The sequence below is a fragment of the Pogonomyrmex barbatus genome, unplaced genomic scaffold, assembly GCF_055798465.1.
Source record: "Pogonomyrmex barbatus isolate J1 unplaced genomic scaffold, ASM5579846v1 scaffold15, whole genome shotgun sequence".
NCBI classification, from domain to species: domain Eukaryota; kingdom Metazoa; phylum Arthropoda; class Insecta; order Hymenoptera; family Formicidae; genus Pogonomyrmex; species Pogonomyrmex barbatus.
Genome location: NW_028297111.1, coordinates 4,273,076 through 4,288,829, shown reverse-complemented (window position 1 = coordinate 4,288,829; position 15,754 = coordinate 4,273,076). Strand labels below are relative to the sequence as shown.

Below are 15,754 nucleotides of genomic sequence, written 5' to 3'. Positions count from 1 at the left end.
TTAGAGTGTGATGTGATTGATTGAGAAATTGACTGAAAGTTGCGATGTTTGAGCACATAGAATATATATTTATTAATATGTCACTATATACAATATGTACAAAGAAAGTACGTTCCGGCCGCTTTTCGAGTGATATGTAAATTGGATATATATTATTTTGTTTATGTTTGGAGCATGAACATTCTGGTTGGTTGGTTTGCTTGGACCCACTGCGAACATCGTTGTATGAACGTGCTTTGTCATCAGTGTTCCATTGTCTAGGATCCTTTTCCTAGGTAATTGGTGCGTTGTGAATTCGTCGTAGTGAGATTCAGGCAGTTAGGATTGTTGTTTCCTGGTACGTGCCAAGAATCTAGACGTCTAGCTTGTGAAGAGGATTAATACCGTGACTTAGTTAGTCGACGGAGGCGGTCTAGTCGGCCGAAGAGGAGGAGACTTGGTCAGCCAGTGGATGCAGTTTGGGTAGCGTAGGATGCGGCTTAGTTAGCTGGCAGTTTAGTCGGCCGAGGGATACGGCTTGGTCAACCGGAGGATGCGGTTTGGTCAACCGTAAGATGTGGCTTAGTCAGCCGGTGGCCTAATCGACCGAGGGATGCGGTCTAATCGACCGGAGAATAGGCCACTAGACCGTGGCCTAGTTAGCCGAAGGATACATTTAGTCAGCCGAGGGCATCGGCCTAGTTGGCCAGAGGTTACTATTATGAGGGTGAGGCAGTATATCCAAAATGCTTCCATTCGGTTATGATCACTCTCTACTATATCAGTCGAGAGATCATAATATGATGATTACTCATGCGCACGCATGCCTTAATATATTGTTTGTTGTTAAATTTTGTCCATGAGATAATCATTTCTTTCTGCGCCGCGTCGTGGCTCGCAACTCTAATTGTTTGGAACATGCGGCGCATAAAGGTGCGTCGCATAAAGTACACGTCGCCAGCGTGTCGCCACAATAGAAAGCCAAGTTGAAGTGTTTATTATGTAAAATGATAATATTTATTATTTTTATACTCATCTGCTAATTTAGAGTTTTACATATATAAGAGTTTGGCAGGCAAAAACCTATCGGAATCTAATTCACAGAGAGCAGTATTATTATAAAGTCATTATTATATTATTAAATTTGATATATTAAATCCCTTTAGGGCATCATTTACGCCTCTTCTAAACATTGATAAATTTTGTGTAAATTTACAAGAAAAAAGAATATTAAAATAGTCGAAGAAATGTTCAAAATAAATTAGAATACATACTATAGCTTTTTCATCTATTTCTATTTTTTTGTGAGTTAATTTCTTTCAATCCCAATAATTAAATTTTTAAATCATTAGGCCATCGCTGCTTGCTTATCAATGGTGACTTTTGATAATATTCTCCCTTAATTGATTAAAATACTGCAAGTACAAACAAATGAGATATTATGTACAAAGCAGGAAAATAAAACAGAATATACATTAATGTATATAATTCAAGAATGAGTTTAGATTCTCGAAGAAGGGGGTTTCATTATCAGATGGCGGTACCTCGCGGATACATGCATTATGAATGAGCGCTAAAAGTGAGGCGCTTCCGGTACTTCTCTTGTGCGCGCGCCCATTACATCGCTCTCATTACGGCCATCTTGTATAACGCTCGTCGCTCGAGATTGTGCTCGTTTCAGCTCTTTTGATGTTTTTTTTTGTTGTGCACCGTTTTGATGAGTGAACAACCGAGACTGCTCTACTATCAGCCCTCATCAGGATTGAAATGTCGAGATCACTGTGCTACCGGATTGAAAGGTTTACAGCATCACGCCGTGCTCGTGCTCACCACGTAGTGTTCACGTGGCCGGCAACCGTAATCTCGTGCCTCTCCTTTTGGTCAGCTCACTTGGAAAACATTCTCTCAACCTCTCCAAGATTTTAATACTGTGTTCAACTCAGACTTTATTGTGTCAGCTCGATCTTCGTTCCGCATGTGACGCGTGAAAAACTCTAATAGTGCGGAGACACTCAAGACGGTTATAGTGAGGTTATAGTGAGATCTGTGACATAAACTAAGTGAATCGCAGCATAGACTATAGGAACCCCTTTTCGCAGTCCCAGCATTTTTGTGATAATTTAGCTAATTTGCATTTGGTCCTTCGAGTCGGATACGTGAGTGAAAATTCCGTAGTATCGTGTTAGTGTCGTGATCGGCTCGCATCACGGCGACTCTTCGTGGACAGCGCGTGTCAAAACTATATTTGTATTTGTTTATGAAAGCCATCAGATTCGCGCGTGTACAATATGGCTGACGACAAGAAGTCTGAGATTGCCAAGCTGGAGGTGCCCGCTTCGGTTTCCGCGGTCGGCGCTGCCGGTTCGTCAAGCTCCGCTCATTCTCCCGCGTCAAGCCGTTCTTCACGACAATTCTTCTCGAGCTAGTTCGATGCACTCGTCGCGAAGCAACTCACCCGCTGGATTGCCAACAGATCTTGCGCTGAAGGTGAGATCTCAGAACAGCAGACTCATATTACGGGAACTGCTCAGCGAGTTTGACGGCTCAACTATTTTGTTCGAGGAGCTTCAAGAATGGACGGCTTAGGCCGACGAGGAATTCAGGGCGATCTCCAAGGAACACGCATTGTTTGAGATCTCATGGCCATCGAATCTCCTCGACCACGAGTACTCGAGTAATTTTTATCTGCAGGCTCAGAGGATGTACTTTATTCTTAAACAGGAAATCGCATGCCAACATCAAATCATGTTCAGCTTTTTTGAGAACAGCTCTAGCTCAAGTTAAAATTTCTTTAACTGCGTATAAAATACATCTGCTTAATTCAGGCTCAGAACTTAGCTTCATCTCCGAACAGCTCATACATTAGCTCAGCATTCTCCGTCAACAATCATCGCTCATTATTATTATTATCATGGAATATATATCATAAAATAGGAGGCTCAAGATCAACTCAAACTCTTGGCGTCGTGTAATTACAATTAGACTCTTTAACTTCTCAAGACACAGTCAAGATCAATGCTCATATTCTAAGAACTGTATTATCAATTACGCCTTTCAGCAAAGTGTCAACTCAGGAATGGCCACACCTGAAAAAACTGTATCTTGCAGATCCAGAATATTACTTCGGTTGATATCATTATCGGATTTTTATGGATCAGTTATCAAACCCGATATTATCAAACATCATCCATCGATGCCAATTATTCAGTTTTCAATCTTTAGTTGGATAATACTAGAATCAACACGTCTCATCCATATACTAGATTTGCTCATCAAGGTTTTGCTCAACAAGAAGATGATATCAAGAAATTACTCACCAAGTTTTGGGTTCAAGAAGAGTTACCTATTGACAATCACTCTCAGTTATCACCTGAAGAGGAGAAATGCGAGACTCATTTTCGTACTACTCATTCAAGAGACTCATTTTCGTATTACTCATTCAAGAGACTCATCTGGACGATACATAGTGCGAATTCTACTCAAAACATCTGCAACAACGTTAGGATCTTCTTATTAAACTGCCTCGAAATGTCTACAAAGGACTTTACTTATCGACTCAACAAAAGTGAAGAATACAACCATATCTATAAAAAGAAGAAGTTTTATGAGGGAGTATGAAGAACTTAATCATATGAGAAGAGTTAACGGAGACGATCATGCTCTCGGGATGACACATGATATTTCGGCATCAGGAGGGTCTTAGGTGGCTCTTTGTCGAAGTGCTCTTCTCCTTATCTTCCTTATTATTTGCCTCATCATAGAGTATTTAAGACCGATAGTTTAACCACTAAGCTTCGAGTTGTGTTCAACGGTTCAAGCCGTACATCATCAGGGAAATCATGCATAGTAGGGAAAATCTGCTGCTTAATATTATGGACATTCTCATCTGGATTCGCCATCATCGGCACATATTCGCCACAAACATCACTAAGATACAAGTGAACTAAGGTACAAGTGAGAGACAAGTGAGAGTTCATTCAGAAGATTGGAATCTTCAATGCATCCTCTGGATAGATGATCAGCTCGATGAAGTCTCGTTCCAGCTCACTATGGTTACGTACGGAACAAAGGCTGCTCCATTTTTAGCGACTCGGGCTCTTCTTCAACTGGTTGAAGATGAAGGACATTCTTACCCGCTTACTATACTATCATTCACCCAAGGTCGATATGTGGATGATATCTTCGGAGGTGCAGATACAATTGACCAACTCATCTGCATTGCTCAACAAGTCATAGGCTTGTACAACGCGGACGGTTTTCCACTCGCAAAATGACATGCAACAAATCAAGAGTTACTCTCAGCAGTCTCATTCAACGGCTCATCAAAGTTAACACTAACTCTTGACGACTGCGCAATCAGATTACTCGGATTAAGTTGGCTTCCTCAAGAAGACAAGTTCATCTTCTCATCGAAGTTCATCAGCCAGGTAAACTCACGAAACGCCTTATCTTATCTGAAGTGGCACAGATATTCGATCCGCTCGGTTTTCTTTCTCCGGTCATAATCAAGGCAAAGGTGCTCTTGCAAGAGCTCTGATTGCACACTCTGGACTGGGACGATCCATTATCAGCCCTTCTCAGCTCCAATGGTCGGCAATAAAAGCCGAGCTCAGATCGCTAGCTAGCATCTCGATTCCACGATGATTTGGTACATGAAACTACTCAAGAGTGGAACTTCATGGTTTTTCGGATGCATCTCAACTTGTCATGGCAACAGTCATTTATTTGACTGTCAGCTCATTGTCCACTGACTCTGTGATCACTCGTATGCTCAAGGACTAAGTTGCTTTACTCAAGAAACCCCAGGTTAGAACTTACTGTGATGCTGCTTCTCGCGAAGCTCATGTCTCATGTTCAAGCCATACTTAAACTCAAAGTGGATTCAACTCATTTGTGGACGGATTCTCAAGTCACTCTCATATGGATCAAATTTCATGTATTTCGTTGGAAGGATTACATCAGGAACAGAGTGGCCCAAATCCAACAATTGTCAACAAATGTCAGCTGGCGCTACGTTCCTGGCTCTATGAATCCAGCAGACTGCGCTTCTTGAAGTGTTTCGACTCATTGCTCATCCATTGTGATGGACCAGACCTCAATGGCTTACTCAGTCTCAAGAGTTCTCCAGCCAGCTCAGTCAGAACTTTCTCCAGGACTCATGGAGGCGTCTTGGATTGACATTGCTTGCTGCTGCCCCAGCACCAGCATATCACTGGGATTTAGTATACAGGTATTCGTCATTCAATAAATTGCTTAGAATCAGCACTCTGTTCCAGGCTCATATGCAGGCTCAAGCAAAAGCGCAGCTCTCCTCCAACTATTATCATTTCCACACAAGATATTGAACAAGCTAAGTTCTTCAAGGCAACTCAAGCAGCATACTTCTCTCATGAAATTAAGATGCTCAACTGCGGATCTCAATTGCCATCCGCTCATGCCTTCTCCAGATTAACAGCATTCATCGATGAACAAGACATCATTCGGGTTGGCGGAAGACTCAACGAACTCTCAATTAGCTACCAAGAAAGGCATCTAGCAATCCTGCTACGTCACTCTCAGTTCTCATCTTTCATCATCGACGGTACTCACAAGGCCACTCTCCATGGTGACACTCAACTGACGCTTGCTAAAATCCGTCAGATGTGGATAATTGATGGGAGAACTCCAGTCAAATCTCATATACTCAAATGTATGGTCTGCGCTCGACAACGAGAGAAATTCGTGCACGTCAGCTTATGGGTCAGCTCGCACTCTCATGTGCCTTTTTGCACACTGGAGAAGACTGCAGGACCAGTGCAGCTCAACGCATGGAAAGGTCGAGGCTCTAAAACACACAAGGCCTGGATCTGTGTGTTTGTGTGTCTCGCAACATCTGCAACTCATCTAAAGGTCATCAATGATTACTCGACGGAAGGTTTTTTAGCTACGGAAGATTTGTCTCAAGAAAAGGAGCAGCCCACATTCTTTATTCGGATTGCGGAACTTCATAGGAGCAGACACGGCTCTCAAGAAACTTTTCATCGACAGCTCTGCAGAACACAAGGTCATCTTTTATCTCAACAAGCTTTCCACCAATTGGAAGTTTAACATTCCAGCTACATATGGATGGCAAGTGGGAAGCTATTGTGAAATCTATCAAATTCCATCTTCGACAAACAATTGGAGACACTCTGCTCACCCATGCAGAGTTCTCAATGTTTCATCTAAATAGAAGCGGTTCTCAACTCTCGAACCGCTCAGTGATGACTCTGAAGACGTCTCTGCTTTAATTCCAGGTCATTTTCTCATTGAAGCACCTCTCAACTCGATTCTAGAACCATTTCTACTTGATCTGTCCTCTTCAAGACTATCTAGGTGGCAACTCATTCAACAACGGGTTCAATAATTCTGGTTTCAATGGTCAACACATATCTGTAGCGTCAATAATCCATTTCCAAGTGGCATCACCCATCCAACATCATCAAGATTGGGTCTTTAGTTCTATTACCGATGAGAGACAACCACCAAGCAATTGGCTTCTAGCAAGAGTTCTAGAGTTGCACTCAGGAAAGGATGGACTCACCAAGATTGTCACATTCAAGACAGTCACCACAACACTCACTCGACCCATCGCCAAGCTCGCATTTCTATCAGCTCATTCTAAAGAACAACAAAAACTTGCTGATGGGCAGAATGTTCGAGAATGAGGTTAGATTCTCGAAGAAGGTTGCACGTGAAGGTCTCATTATCAGATCTCATATGGCGGCACCTCGCGGATACATGCATTATGCATGAGCGCGGAAGGTGACCGCCTGAGGCGCTTCCGGCACTTCTCTTGTGCGCGCGCCCATTACATCACTATTGTTACGATCATCTTGTGTAACGCTCGTCGCTCGAGATTGTGCTCGTTTCAGCTCTCTTGGTGTTTTTTCTGTTGTGCACCGTTTTGGTGAGTGAACAATCGAGACTGCTCTACTATCAGCCCTCATCAGGATTGTCGAGATCACTGTGCTGCCGGACATTGAAAGGGTACAGAATCACGCCGTGTTCGTGCTCACTACGTGGCCGGCAAGTGCAACTGTAATCTCGCGCCTCTCCTTTTGGTCAGCTCACTTGAAGAATATTTTTTCAATCTCTCCAAAGTTTTAATACAGTATTCAGCTCAGACTTGTCATTGTGTCAGCTCGATCTTCGTTTCGCGTGTGACGCATGAAAAACTCTAATAGTGCGAAGACACTCAAGACATTTACGGTTATAGTGAGATCTGTAACATAAACTAAGAATCGCGGCATAGACTATAGGAATCTTTTTTCACTCGCAGTCTCAGCATTTTTGTGACAATTTAGCTAATTCGCAAAAAATTAAGAAATAAAATATTAGTTATGGAAATTATAATCATTGTTGAAAACTTACGTCTTCATTTAACGATGAAACCTAACAAAGAGCGAGACATGCTCCGTTATTGATTTTTACAATCTTCGAACATTATAACATTTAAAACAATTTTAATTAAGATTTATTGAACTATTTCAGGATGTTGCTTTAAATATTTTCTTCTTGAATATTCTGAAAATATATGATGCATTTAGTACAATAAGTTTTTCATACTTTTATTGATATAGTTTCATTAAAGAAATACTGTTTTATTAATAATTATTAAATATATTTTTTTGAAAAATTGTTTAAATAAATACAACATATTATAATATGATCAAGAGTTGCACAATAATCCATACAGACCGTAGTATCTGAATACTTCTAGTTTTATATTTCTGTTTGATTCCTGGAAAAAAAGCATAAATATATATGTACAACATACGTGTACATATATATGTTGTGCCCGCGCAAGTCTTCCGCGGCCGAGTGAAGTCGAGCCACCGTATGGAGGAAAAGCGAAGTGTTCTCCGAGGTAACGGAGTATTTGTTTATGTTGTTGTTCTGCGCGGTGTTGTTCTCGTGATGTACGGACGTGTGTCCGCCGAATTTCTGTTGTTCTGGTTTGAATAAAGCTTTCGTGTTTTGTAAAGGAGTGTTATTTATTCCAAGCGCGGCTTCCTTTGGACTGCGCGTGTGTGCGGTGACAAAAGAAGGCGTGAATAGTGATCGCCGCGGACGTAACAATACACACACACACACACACACACACACGCGCGCGCGCGCGCGCGCGCGCGCCCGCGCACACATGCGTGTGTGTGTAAAAGTACAGTACAATGAAAAATACATGAATACAAAATATCTTTATATTATCTCTTAAAACCTATCTACCTAGATAATAGATTATGGCGCATAAATATCATCACTTACATTTCGAACTGTTATCAACTATCATTAACTATCATCAACTATCAAATTCGCAAAACTAACATCGTCGACCAATCGAACGCGCAAAAAAAAAGCAAGTAAGCTATTTCGATTGCTCTTTCGTTCTTTTATTTATTCTCGTTATGCGTATATATTATTGCGGAACAGAAGTCAGAGATCTTTTTCAATCACTCATAGTCATGATAAGGAACAGAAACTGCAGAAACTGCAGAAAGTTAAAAATACATTTCTTAATTTTTCAGAAGACACATTGTAGCTTACTTCTGAGATATTATAAATTCAAGAAGCAATGCATTTTAATCTTAATTTTCCGGCGATTTGCACTAAATAAACAGGATTTCGTATATTGGTGCTGCCATTTTGCGGCATGAATCATGTACCAACGTGAGACTCGACTCAGACTCTATTCCCAATGACTCTACTTGGGTTCAGGAGGCGCCTTTCACAGCAGAAATTGCAATCATACAAAGGCAACGATGATAACAACGACGTTATTTACAATAAAAATTTACGAATCAGACTTTGCGTCATAATCGAGGAATAGACGAGGCTAGCAAATCTAGTTCTGTCTCTCTCGCGTTTTATTCTCGCAACTAGCGACTCCTGCTCGTTCGACGATTCTGATTGTCGAGTCAATCATGTTTTAGCACATGGATTGCGTTCGCTTTGGCACTTAAGTACTTGTAAGTTCTATATCCGTAACATTGATATAAAATGTTCATCATATTAAAAAAAAGAAAATAGTTATATCTGTAATTAGAAAATAATAAAAAATAGATATAATAAAAGATAGAAAAATTAAATAGATAAAAAATTTTATTATATTTCTTTGAATTTTTGTATTTTGATATTTTTTAATTTTTTTTTATTATATGCTTTACACATTTATCTTTGTGACAGGTGTGATGTCTCGTGCATATGCGATGTTCTTTATAGATATTATATCTTGTTTATTTAACTGCAATATAGTGCTTTATTATTTGATGAAAAACAGGCAATTATTTAATCTTTTTTGTACATTATTGTTGCGTATCGTTTGACGAAAATGGACCAGCAATATCGTCCGGAGTATATAGCTGAAAATTCTTTTTCTGCTTTTTCAAAAAAGTAATATATAATTTATCCGTTGACATAAGCGATAAATGCTTTTTATCAAGCTTTATGATTAGAGCAGTTTCGTTTCTTGCTTTTATTGCTGATCTTAACACACAATACATTTACAATAGTCGACGACGATCTGTTTCGTTTTTTTGTTTTCACATTTGTTAAGAAGGAAAATATTTTTTTTGGGAGAGCGAGCATAACATAGTATACAGCGCACTGGTTTACTATGCTAGAGGTCCCAGGTTTGATTTCCGGCAGAACCAAAAATATTTATGCTCTTCTCTCGGAAGGCAATGGCAAACCACCGAGAGTAACTTTATCATTAGCGTTTCTTTACCAAAAAATTTGCCGTTCGGAATCGGTGTTAAACTGTAAGTCCCATACACCTGTGTTTAATCATCGTGTGCACCACAGATATATAAGAAAGATCACCACGCTCGGACACGAGCAATAAGACTGGGAAGAGTTCTTTCCGGATCTTTGAATTTGAGAGTGCTTTAATAGGATTCAAGAGGAATTTTAAATTGAGATATTTGGTTCTATTAAGTTAAATATTGACTTTGTAAAATCTGTTTCCGCATGTTATTAAAATTTAGTTTCGATAGATTTTGTTTCTTTTTTATTATATATATAAAAAATCTGAACTTAATGCAAACCATTCTTTCTTTAAGCCACTTTCGTCAAAACCGCTCATTTTTGCGGCGATGAAAGAAAGATCATTAAATGATGTTTTTCTATCAGTACTTAATAATGCTATATGTGATAGAAAAATTTTTAATTTTAAAAGTGAATCATTTACAAATAATCTTTTGTAAATTTTCTCAGCTACAGCACATAAAATCATAAACAGTTCTCTTGAATATAGTTGCAACTATGTTCGCCATTCTCCATTAATTGATAAACATATTCTTCGTACTCCGATCCTAAGAAAATGTCATTTAAAGTTTTATGATTTTCTGTGTTACAAAATGTTATATTTGACAAATGTTTTAAAATTTTTGGTTTTATAAAATTTGTACAAATTTGTAGAAAATCAGTTGATTTTGATTGTAATAGATGTATTCACATAGATGTTTTTTCAGTTTAGAAAAATCCATTAAATACATTTAAAAAATGCAAAGTATAATTTGCAAATAGCAAATATGCTTTTGCATTACATTTTGCATGATACACAACAAATTTTCTGCAGATGTTCTGCAGACTTTTTTCACTCACGATCATTTCATTCAAAAAATGTTGTATCGTCTTCCAAGTTCGAACAAGTCTTTCGATACATGCGTGGTGAGAAAGTCATCGTGTATTACATAATTTTAAAATTTTGTGACTTCCTTCTTCAAAACATTCACTTAATTCACTAAAAACAGACCATTGCTTGGAACTATAGTCTGTAAGTTTTTTCAAGAATTCCTCGCAAATCTGAGATATTTTAGCATACGCGGCATGCAAAGCTAATGCAGCAGAGTGACATAATAATGTCAACACATTAATGCACATCTCTTATAATTTTTTTTTTTTGAAAGACAAATGTTGTCTGATTATGACAGATGCATTGCCATAACAAGGCAACAATATTTGAAAAAAGTATTTGTAATTTCCACATTTCATATTTAAATGCATTAAATAATTTTTCCGCATTGCAATCTGCCGCATGAATATCAATTAATTTTATCGCTAAATTGCTAACAAACTACAACGCGAAGCATGGCATTTCCTCGGCAAGCAGGATCTTGATTGCTAAAGTCTTTTTAATGTGAAATAAATTCAATTAATTATATTATCAACTACATGCCGCTTTGGTTTAGCAGACTTTAAACGTAGTGGCTCTATAATAATTCGATGATCAATATTAATGATATCAATTAAAATCCCTTTTATTATCCCCCCCATCAGAAATATATATTACGAAAAATATCACCTCAGCTAGGGATCAAACCTGGATCGCTTGCTTTCCAGGCAGACATCTTATCCACTAGATCACTGAGACTATGGTAAAATTTATCGCAATGTTCAGATAAATCAAACGTCTTTTTCAGCCGACGTGCGAATAAACAATACATAGATATAGGCCGAGTACATGTTAACTAACAAACTACAACGCGAAACATGGCATTTCCTCGGCAAGCAGGATCTTGGTTGCTAAAATCTTTTTAATATGAAATAAATTCAATTAATTATATTATCAACTACATGCCGCTTTGGTTTAGCAGACTTTCAACGTAGTGGCTCTATAATAATTCGATGATTAATATTATTGATATCGATTAAAATCCCTTTTATTAGAAATCCCTCCCATCAGAAATATAAATTGCGAAAAATATCACCTCAGCCAAGGATCGAACCTGGATCGCATGCTTTCCGGGCAGGCATCTTATTCACTAGACCACTGAGGTTATGATAACATTTATCGCAATATTCGATATCAATAATATTGAATTATCGAATTATTATAGAGCCACGTTGAAAGTCTGCGAAACTAAAGCAGCACGTAGTTGGTAATATAATTAATTGAATTTATTTTATATTAAAAAAACTAGCAACCAAGATCCTGCTTGCCGAGGAAATGCCATGTTTCGCGTTGTAATTTATTAGTTAATATGTACTCGGCCTATATCTATGTATTGTTTATTAATTGTGAATGGACTTCTAATGTTTCAATATTAACATATCAAACGTGAAATGTCATCCCTTTTTCATTAAAAATATCTAATGTTTTATTTATAAAAATATAAAATTTTGTATTTTGAATATTTTGTACTACACGATTCATCACAATTAGGTATAAAACTGTTGAACCCCGGATGGGTTACAAACATATTTTTAGGGAAAGTCGGGTTTGCCGAGCTAAAGCTTAAAGGTTGGAACCATGAGCAGGATCGTTGGGTGAAGAGTTGACGTCAAATCACTTTCACTTTTTTTTCATTAAATGAATTTATTTTAATAACTGCACAATTGTTTAACATTATATTTAGTTGTCGACTTATAATATCTTCGCACACGGTTTTAAATGTCGTCGGGCGGCTCGGCGCGGCTCGCGTTATTCGGGCGGTCAACGACCAATACTCGAGATTCTGTTATCGTGGCTCGCGCGTGAAACTTAGCGAATGGATTTTGCTAATATCTTGTGTGATGAATAACTTCTATTTTCGATTCCGCAATATCGTGCGCAATTCTGAACAACTTATAATTTTGACTCTACGTTCCCGTCCTCGGATAACCGATTATATATCGATAATCGATCAGCATTCTGATCGGGTGCATCGATTGATTGCGCAGTATTGATTGATCAATGCCGCGCCAGTTCGATCAGCAAATTAAGGAATTTGCTGATCGAATTTTCGCAATGGCTTTATTTGATGCGTTTCTGCAGTCTTTCAAAAGATTGATCGCAGCTTTTGCAATCTTGCACTTCTGCCCTCTTTTGAAAGAGTCTTTTCAAAATTTACTGTTGTCATGCAGATTACTTTTATTCCTAGTTGCAAATCTGTGGCTACAACAAAACGTTCGTAATTCCTACATTTTATAATAACGTTTTTTAATAACGTTCGTATATTCCTACATTTTTTTCGATTCATAGTCATGTTTCTTAAAATTTTTCCTTACATCTTTGAAAAAAATCGAGTATTTTGATAGTTTTGAGTATTTTGATAGTTCGTGGTAGTTTCGTGTGAACTTTTGTCAGCAATTAAAGCAGAAAATTGAATTACCACGAATTTTCTCCGTTCTTCAAAGAACGAAAACGATTCGTGAATTTCTATGTTACAATCTTCATTCGATTTGCTTGCTTCCGTCAAATTTTTCGCATTTATTTTATTCATTTTAAATTCTGCATGGTAGATTTACGATAAACCGCCTACAATAACTTTTCATAGATTATACATGATGCAAATGAATTTGCATCACATTTCACTTTGTGTAGCTATGACTTACGCCAATTTACATTGCTTGAGTTTTAACCATTGCTGCTTGAATACATTCCGCTGCATAGGTTTCGGTTCAGAAATTACCTTATCATTATCAGATGATATACTTTTGTGTATATATATATATATATATATATAAACGGATAAATTATATGTTACTTTTGTGAAAATGCAGAATAAAAGTTTTCAGCTGTATACTCCGGATGATATTGCTGGTTCATTTTCGTCAAACGATACGCAATAATAATGTACAAAAAAGATTAAATAATTGCCTGTTTTTCATCAAATAGTAAAGTATTATATTACAATATATATATATATATATGTCAATATTTCTTTTATATTGCACAGATTCTGCATATCTTATAATATCTTATAATATTCGATATTATGAGATGCATAAAAAACTTTTAGTACATCTCATAAGTATCTCAATTTAAAATTCCTCTTGAATCCTATTAAAGCACTCTCAAATTCAAAGATCCGGAAAGAATTCTTCCTAATCCTATTGCTCGTGTCCGAGCGTGGTGATCTTTCTTATATATATCTGTGGTGTGCACGATGATTATATACAGGTGTATGGGACTTACAGTTTAATGCCGGTTCCGAACGGCAAATTTTTTGGTAGAGAAACGCTAATGGTAAAGTTACTCTCGGTGCCATTGCCTTCCGAGAGAAGACAAGCGTAAATATTTTTGGCTTTGCCGGAAATTAAACCCGGGACCTCTAGCATAGTAGACTAGTGCGCTGTGTACTATGTCACGCTCGCTCTCCCGAAAAAAATATTTTCCTTCTTAACAGACGTTAAAACAAAAAAACGAAATCGATCGAAACGAGATCATCGTTGATTACTGTAAATTTATTGTGTGTTAAAAGCAGCATTAAAAGCAAAAAACGAAGCTGCTCTAAACATGAAGCTCGATGAAAAGCATTTATCGCTTATGTCAACGGATAAATTATATGTTACTTTTGTGAAAATGCAGAATAAAAGTTTTCAGCTGTATACTCCGGATGATATTGCTGGTTCATTTTCGTCAAACGATACGCAATAATAATGTACAAAAAAGATTAAATAATTGCCTGTTTTTCATCAAATAGTAAAGCATTATATTACAATTAAGTAAACAAGATATACTATTGTCACGCGTCCACAGCGGTCACTTGCACAACACTCACGCGTCACGCGGAAATAAATAGAGGCCGTTTATAAAAAACGAACTTTAATAAGCATAACTAGTTACATAGCTCGTAACACAATTTCGCGCTCGCAATCCGCTCGCGCGTTACCTTTCAAATCGTCTCTCATGAATTTCCGTTGAATCTTCAATCAATCAATCAATAATCTATAAACAATGGCGCATTGGCAAGGAATGATCTTTTCATCAATACTTGGGGACCAAAGACGAGCGGACCACCGCTCGGTCAACACTGCCCTCCTCCTCTACAAAATTGTCGTCTCGACAATTCTCTTCAGGAACTGCTCTGCAGAAAGAGGCCTTTTTCTTTTCCTTGGTAAAGATTCCAGAATATCAGATGGCTTCCTGCCCTACTCTGAGCTGCTGCTACAGATTACCGAGCGCCCAAATAAGAAGGGAGGGTGTGCGTCACGGCGGGGCCCGATCACGAACCAGTCGTGAAAACTCGTAATTATTTTGCGAAAAAATACCACCTCAGCCAGGAATCGAACCTGGATCTCCTGCTTACCGGGCAGGCATCTTATCCTTTCGACTACCGAGGCATGTGATGATATTTATCGCAAATAACGTGTTTAGAATAACACGTCAACAATACAATGATACATATATATATATATATATATATATATATATATATATATATATATATATATTACAATATACATATATACATGTATTCTTTCGAATCCCCACGACCGGTACTCCAGAGAGATGTTGGTCCTATTCTCTCGATGGATGCAGGTCGGACTGCAGCGGCGACACCCTCCAACGCCATTGGCAAATATACAAATAATCCTCCTGGAGCACGACAGGAGAGATTGCATCAAGCATGGCTCGAGCCCCCGATTCCTGGTCTCAATCTTACACCCTCCTGGAATTATTGAGCCGCTGCAGAGATTCGTTTCTACTTCTTTCTTGATTTCTTCTTTCTTTTTTTGAATCTTGTTCTTGAGTCTTGAGTGCTTCTTTCTTGAATCTTTAATTTGGAAATTTTTGTGCACTTCTTTCTTGATTTCTTCGGACGGGGGGGGAGGGTATCTATCGCGGACTCAAAGTCTTTAAAGACTCCCCAAGTCCCTGCTTCGCCCTAAGTTTTTCGGAAAAACCACAGATCAAAAAAAAAACGATGGCGAGGCAGACTTCTTAGAATTATTATTCAGCCAGATGTTCGGACTTCGGAAAAGAAGATTTCTTGCCACAGACGTCAACTCAACAGCAAATTTAAACAAAAAAAATGAAAACGAAAATGATGTA

The 15,754-nt window shown here is 38.1% G+C and overlaps 1 protein-coding gene and 1 long non-coding RNA gene across 11 annotated transcripts in view; one reads left to right on the top strand and one right to left on the bottom strand.

Moving 5' to 3' along the window:
• The window catches only part of Grip (Glutamate receptor interacting protein), a 256,270-nt gene that overhangs the window by 23,594 nt on the left and 216,922 nt on the right, over window positions 1-15,754 (top strand). The window lies entirely within an intron of this gene.
• Window positions 1-15,754, bottom strand: part of LOC148937271 (uncharacterized) — a 169,978-nt gene that overhangs the window by 28,155 nt on the left and 126,069 nt on the right. The gene's annotated exons all lie outside the window — the stretch shown is intronic.